This window comes from Rissa tridactyla, chromosome 2, assembly GCF_028500815.1.
Source record: "Rissa tridactyla isolate bRisTri1 chromosome 2, bRisTri1.patW.cur.20221130, whole genome shotgun sequence".
Classification (NCBI taxonomy): Eukaryota; Metazoa; Chordata; class Aves; order Charadriiformes; family Laridae; genus Rissa; species Rissa tridactyla.
Genome location: NC_071467.1, coordinates 63,680,652 through 63,688,754, shown reverse-complemented (window position 1 = coordinate 63,688,754; position 8,103 = coordinate 63,680,652).

Sequence of the window (8,103 nt, the reverse complement as noted above, 5' to 3'; positions counted from 1 at the left end):
CATAGCAAGAAGGTTAACAGGAAAGAACTGTGGGAGGTACAGCTAAGTACCAAATGTAAGCATATGCACTGGTATGTAAGGCTGAGCTACAAACCTGGTTCCTCATGCCCTTAAAATGCAGTAAGCACCAAAAGGAAGACTATTTACTGTGTTCTGACTTTCTGAGATGTGGATGTCAAATGCCATCCAAGTGTGTTGGCCTCGCTTAGAAGTGGATAGCCTCACCATCTTCTTGCTGCCAGTTCTTCCATACCAAAAGGCCTCTGAACTTGTAACAAGTTTCAGGTACTTGTGTTTGCGTACAAGTTTCTACCCTTATGGTCCTCTGTCCATTTTGAAAGAACCGCTATTCATGCGATCAGATTCAGTAATGGGCATCAGTCTTCAAAGGGAAGTCAAGGTCCTGTCTCAGAGTCTTACGAAGACCTTTTCTTTTAAGTACTTGTTCTTCATTCGATTTAATATATAAAAACTCATTTGCAAATGAAATGCAAAAGTTAGAAGGGGAATTAAATGTTTATTTGCATTTATTTAAAATAATTCTATTTTTACATGCATCCTACCTTTCTTTATCCTGACTTTAGAGGTTTCACACTGGAATTACTCCTGAATTATGATAGTACAAGTGAGATTAGAAATAGGTCTACTAAATTTAGTCATTCAACTATTTGCTTATTTATCACTTTATACTACTGAGAAACTATACTACTGTGGGGGGAAAGGAGCAATGATTACTTTGTAGCTTATTATTTCATTGCTAATTGCTCTTTAGTTTTATAACCTATAACTTGGAACAAGGTTTAGAGTCCACAGTGTAAGAGATTTATTTTTTTATGGTCATTATTCCATTTATGGAGTATCATAAACATTACCAACATTGTTTAGAAGTGTTTTTAAATGCAGGCAGCTTTATTTCCTTAATAAAAACACTCTTTGATGGTAGCTTATTAACTATGAGAAATTAAACAATTTTAATAGTTTGTGTGAGTGCTGGCATAGACGACTACTCTTTGGAATACAATAAGTGTTTAAGCAGGAGGAAACAGATTAATTACAGGAAAATAGGAGCAGAACTAAAATAGGATAAAGAACAAGAAAGCCTCAATGTCTTTGTTTCTCTTGTCCTTTGAAAACGTAAACTATCTGGGGCATAGATGGTCTCCTGCTTTGTATTCCTGTTACTACATCATGGCAGCAGCCTCAGCTGGTCACAAAGTGATGGTACAAACATGAGTAACTTAATTTCATTGGCATTTTAGCAGAATTAGCATGCCTTAATTGTTACCTTAATTGAAAAGGTATTTTAAGTAATTAAGATATTAAGTTTGAGTGACCAAATACATAAGAAATATGCTGTTAGGAGCAATTTTCATTGACAGAGAAATGATATGATGGTCTTCAATGCTACCTGTCACTTTATAAGCAACTACCTCTAGCTCAAGCCAGCTATTTTTCATTTCTTCAAGGTGTATTGCAGGAAAATGGGAATGGTATTGCAGTGTCATAACCAGTGGTACCTGGTTACTATTGCAGCTTACTGTCATTTCTCAATATACTGCCTTCATATAACTTCAGTTATCGTTGTCTCCTAGAACTATAAGTGTGGGATGGAGAGGCCCCTTCACACAATTCCCAAAAATCTCTCTCCCCAACAAGGATTTCTACTTCTTCTCCCTGTGCAGCAGCAGCCAGCCCTTCCACGTCCTCACTCCTTCCTGCTTCACACTGCAGCTTGAAGAGTATGTCCCAGCCATCCTCTTTCGAGATAGTCATAACCGATGCCAAAAACTGGGACCACAAGTTACACAGTATTGGCTGCTGCAAGAACTTGTCAGACAGTGGAGCAAGATTGCACTGGTAGAGAGGTAAAGACCCCCAAGACAATGAATTAGTAGTTGTTACCTGAATGTCGATAATCGCATCTGGGTATGTCAGCGGAAGGTGATTAATTTAGAAAAGGCTTACCCAGGCAAGAGGTTGCACAGTCCTTCACGAGGTTTGATGGCCACAGATTGTCCTCTGTATGGAGCAATGGTGCTCAGCACCTTGCAGGAGCAGGGCCGCAAAGATTCAAGATGCTCTGTAAAGGAAGAGCAGTAACACGAAGCCTTTTCACCGCTCTGTGGCTAATTCAGCAGCTCTTTGCACACAGACCTCCAAGCAAGCAGCCTTTAAGCAATATACCCTGGAGAGGAACGAACAAGTTTTTCTTGTCCAGTGCCTTTTCTAGTACACTGCGCTGAACGCTGATAGGAGACTGTCCTATTTTTCCAATAGCAAGACTGTAAATTCATTTTGCTTAACGATTAAGCAACAGTATTTTCAGTTATTAATCATACTGAAGCGACGGCAAGAGGTTATTCCCATCTTGTTATCCTTCAGGCAGCTTTGCTCAGCCAAACAGCAGCAGTGTTCTTAGGGGTGACTAATGCTCTTCACGCAGGTGAGACTTTTTTTATCCAGCCAATAACTCACAGGCATTCCCAAACAGACACCGGAGGCTGGCTTTATGAGTTCATGGCGTGAAGTTGATACTCACCATGCAGCGCTTTGTTTATGCAGCTCTTCACGCTGCCTCCTCCCAGCTTTCTGTGAGGTCCAGGAATTGGCAGAGGCAGGGCACGAGTCACCGAGGTGGTGGTGTGCACGGTGTCCCTCAAGGCACACGTCTGGAGTACACAAAGTTAGCTCAGTTTGACACTTCGCTGACTTCTGCATCTTGGCTGGGTGTCCTAGGAGCAGTAGCCCCTGAAGAACGGCTTATGAGTATTTTTCCATTGCAGCCCTCCTGTCGTTAAAGCGTATTTGGGAGAAGGCCAAAGCAAGCAGAGAGGTTCTTCTCTTGACAACTATAAATCGCTCTTAAATAGCTTAAAAATGAAAGAACCCACTGTTTATACATATATGAATATATATACATGTATAAACTATATATATACACACACAATACTGTTGCATCTCATGGCAACAGACATTACCAGTGCAAGGTCTTTGTGACTGTGACCTCCTTAAGGAGGAGTGTGAGATATTTCGTAGCCCGTCTCTTCTCTCAAAGTGCCACTGACTGTATCAAGGGTGAAGCACGAGCTTCGAGAGCCCAGAGCAGATGCTCATTAAGCAGAGGCTCTGCACCAAGTCACACCATCAGTGGGCTGTTTTGTGAAAGACGCAGTAACATCTCAACAAAAACAGAGAGGCGGGTAATTACAAGACTGGCACCTTTGGTTAGAAAACTAATTCATATCTGGACATCTTATTAAACATCTGCACATGGGCTCTGAGCCTCCTACCAACTGAAGGGGATCCATGACTAGTGGATCAGGCTCTTTGGCTAAGGTGCTATAAACTTAATTATAACTTCTGTGGAAAAGAGTTCCCTACTCATTCCAGGAAGGTTTAGACTTAAAATACTTTCCCTACAGACAAGTATTTTTGCTCTCTTCATTACAGTCTTTCCAAGCAGAGAATTTTCTCATATGTCAAAGACCTTTCAACAAAAGCATAGCATGTGCCTTGACACAGCTTAAAAGGCAATGGCGGCTTTGCATTTTTTGTACTATAGGAACCCAAATGTTTAGAGCTAATATTTTTATATCTCAACTTCTAAGCAAATGACAGATCTGAAAAATCGCTGTTTTGGATATAAGTCATTAATCCCACACTCCAAGTGCCTAAACCCTTCTGTAAATTATGAAATTTTGATTGAAATATTTGAGATAATTCATGAAGATGCATAAAGTTTGTATGTATCCCCTCACTCACTGCATTTCAGAGGGAATTAAGTTTTAGGGTGAACTAAAAAAGAGAAAGAGAGGAAATCCTGTGATGATGATAATATTTAAGAAAGCATTTAAGCCATCAGCTATGAAAGATCAAACGCACAAACAGTTCTATGAGGAACAGCTCCATCCTGTGTTCGTCTCCTCTCGCCTGGAAGCCAATCTTTAAGGGGGACACGGCTTGACCGGGCAGAAAAGTGTCTTCTCCCCATTTGCAATAAACTATATACCCTTTCTTGCAAGCTGGGAAATGGGAAAGGATTCACATCTTGGATACAACTTGCCTGGGCACAGTCTTGAGCCACCAGACTCTTGTGCCCCAGATGAGCTACACTATCACTGGCTTTGCGTTTCATCTGATTTTAATGAAGGTTTTCCTGCTCAGGCCCTTGAGTACAAGGTTTTATGGTCACCTACCTTTGACAGAAGGTGCTGGGCTGTCCCTGCCACCCTGAGTTGAATGTTAGGGCAGCCCTTACTTTGCTCCCCCAGCTTCCAGGGCCACCGGACAGCAAGGATCCATGTCCTATGCATTACTACAGGTACTACTTCCCACCACAGGGCTCCGGACTCCCCTCCAAGGCTCACCCCAAACTGGTCATCATCCAAATCCCTCCCTAGGAGCAGAAGGCTACTGGGCAGCCCCACCAAACAACTCCAGCTCATCAAAATCTGACTCGTAACCACAAACCACACCAGTCTGACACACCGATAACTTTTGGTTTGCATTTATTTGCATGACCATATGGTATTCTTTGGTTTTTTCCTACATGCCAAGACATATCGTTGATGGTGCAGCTGGATATCCTTTAACTCAATCCACGACATGCACTTACATAAACTTCCCATAACAAGACATTGAAAATTTAGAGGTAGCATTTTTCTTCACTTTCTATGTGGAAAACCCACAATACCTGACTTTTGCTACACTTCTGTCAGAATACAAACTTTTTGTTTAGAAGGTTATTTGTATTTCTTATGTCACAGGTCAAGGTCTTAGATTACAGAAAAGCACACACAGATCAAAAAACATGTTCTGATGACCCCTCACTTTCCCATGGTGCTTTCCCTCATTAAGGCTGCAAAGATTAGGATAGTTTGTTTTTGTGTTGATACCTACAGGGAAACTGGCCAGGCAAGTAGATTTCCACAACAAAAACCTACCTGAGGAGTACACATAACTTATGCAGGCAATTTAGCACAAAAAAACCCAAACAACCTCCAGGACTAAAGATAATGGCATAATGAAGTGGACCCAGTTTTCCTATCACATTTGGCATGGTACAAATATATTTGTCAGCCTCAGTTTCTCCACTTGCAACAGGTCTGCTTTCATCTACCTGATCATTCACTATTGGGGTAAAGGAAAAGTGATTATTAAAAATAGTGCTAGAGACAGCACATACCTGTATTTCCAAAACAGTAATTACATGAAGAACTCATATGGAAGAATCTAACTCTGGAACATTATGGACTTAAGGAGTCCAAACTGTCCATTTAGTACCTTGTGAATGATTTCAGCTGAATGTAAAGGTGTCAGATCCTTCATTGGTGTGCAGCCTCCCAGCCATGTATAAACACACCTTTTATCTGCCTAGACTTGCTCTTTCTTAGCTGGGAAGTGAGGAGATTCTCTGTAGAGATATTAGAAAGATTATGCTACTCACACAGCTGAGGCTTTAGGTGAATCCTGCAAGCAAAGGAAAAAATAAAAGTCCTTTTTTTCTCATAAACAGTTTTCACAGCACCACATTTCTAGCAAAAAAAAAAAAAGTGTCAGCCTGAAGTAGTGTGACCGATTCCTTTTGAATTATCTCAGCATGGTGGCACCTTATCTGAAGATTTCATTCGTTCCTGTGACTAGTAATGGGGCTTTAAAGCCGCTAATGGATTCAGCTGGATCAAGCTCTCAAATTCAGAGCACTGTGAAAACATGCAGAGAGGTTTTGGTCTTTAAACTGAAAGATAAGTGGATGTTGTTGATTTGACATGTGCCACTAAGTACTGAAATCAGGGGTTTACAGAGTGGGGGTTTTGTCATGCGGTGTGTTCTTTTGCTAATAGTAAGATATAAGTCACTGTTCCTGCCAATCTTAAAAGTCTCTGAATATTGATAAATCGGTAAAAAATGAGTGACAGACCAAGCTTATATGTTTATGCATCATTTGCCAATATACCTTGGCTTACCCGAAGTAACCAATTCTCCCCAATTGCAGACTACAAAAAACAGGCCTTTATACTATTTTGCCGTTAGTTTTAAGTTGTAGAATAAGTTGGGAGGTTTAAAGGGCTCAGAATGACACATTAGTTTCTATCAACACAAGTAAAATATTTAGAACAGATTAAAATCTGTATTTTTTCATTATACTCTCATGCAAATTGTCTGAAATTAAGATTTACTGTCTTGCTCTGTTATAAAGCAGACAAGCTCCTGAACATCGCACAGTTTGAAATCATATCCTCTACTTCCAATTTAGATCCAAACTAAAAGCAGGCTTTCAGATTCATAGACCACTTTGGCATTTTATCCCCCCAAAATCCTTACATTCAGTAGTGGAAAAAGTCTAATAAACAGTGTGCCAGAACGTTAATTATGTTTGATGGACACAGCCTCTAGTCATTCAAATTCTAAAGCAAACAGGTGCCTATATCGCAGTTTAGGAACAGGTTACCAGGCACTTCTGGATATATTAGCCACACTTCTGTATTGATGCCTACGAATATAAATTGGATGAAAAGACTGTTGTATTGCAGATTGTACGCTATTGAAAATAATAACATTTTCCTATTCCAGCCTCCTTTTTAGTTTTAGCGCTAAGTCTAATTATTTTCAGAATCTCTCTTCTACGTCCTTAAGGACTGCTGGTCTGTTAGTGGCAGGGATTGTGTCATTAAAACTTTTTTTCCTTATAAATCAAATTATTGGAAGGAGCTAGAGGAGCATTTATTACTGAAGCTCTCTCAGCTCCCTCTAATGAGGTCAGAGAAGCTGAACTTGTTTTACATTTGGAACAGATAATGCTAATCAGCCGTTACTGAGCACAGCTTCAAGGTGACTGCTGTGTCCCAGTAAGTCTGTGTCATATTTGCACAGAGATAGATGTGGAACTACAACGCATTAAGAAAATGGAATGTATCATCCTAAATATTAATATTTTATGTTGATGACTCAATTACCTGTCATATCCTATAGGAACACTTTCACAAAGCAGACAATGTGATACAGCATAGTTTTCTATTCACTTCATACTCAGTAGGTCTGGGGCTCCTGTTTTCCATGGAAAAAACACTCAGACATGTTTGATACTTTTTAGTATATTTCTATTTTAAACCTATCAATGCATGACCTTATCTGCAGTTAAAGACAGCATTTTATTCCCCCATTTCTCAATTCCCTTCCACAAACTCTTATTAACTTCAAAAAATAAGGACCTTCTAAACTGGTCTCAAGGTATTTAAATTCCATCTATGACTGTCAGTTGACTGCAAGTAAAGCTTCCAAAAATTATATGCAGCTTTATAAACGTACAGAAGTTCCAAATTCCATTAAACATCATTTCCAGAGCAGTGCAAAGGAATATGATCAGACTAAAGCCTAGAAGCTAAGAGACTCTAGCTGTCCATAACTCTAGCAACATGTATTTATACACTCACATATACCTTTCTCATAGAGCCTTTTACTTGATTTCTGAAACCTGCTCTCTACTTGTCTTTCTCCCCAGTTTCTCCACATTCAATTTACCTTTATTCAGATCTCTATATTGCGATTCTGTTGCCAGACAACAGAATTGGTAACCAACACGTGCCTGAGCTCGTGGTGCAGTCTTCCCCCTTCTTGATTCATACTTCTGAATCCATCCGGTCAGAATTAAAACTGCCTTAAAATAATCAGTGCTGTGCCTCCTTCTGCAAAAGTTTAGGATGTGGCTGACAACGCATTACAGGATATTTCTGGAATACAAACAAGATTCAAAGCTGAGCAGAATTAAATCTTTTGCTTTCTTTCTATTAATTCTCTTTGACAACCAATTCCTGAAAATGATGACATGTGGCCTATACCGTATTTTGAATTTATATTGTATTCTTACAGCTTTGAACTTGAGTCCTCCAGCTAAGCGTTCAACTCACACAATAGAAAAACCTAAAGAGATTTGCCTAGGAGCATTTCTGAGCATCTTTTGTCTGATGCCTTTAACTTCTGGCATTTCCACAAATTTAAAAGTATGTTCCAGTGGACTTGCAGAAACAGCTGCTCTCCTGCCAGAATTTTTATAGGTTGCTATTCACTCAAAGAGTAAAAAGGTTAATGGAGAAGAATTTGGAA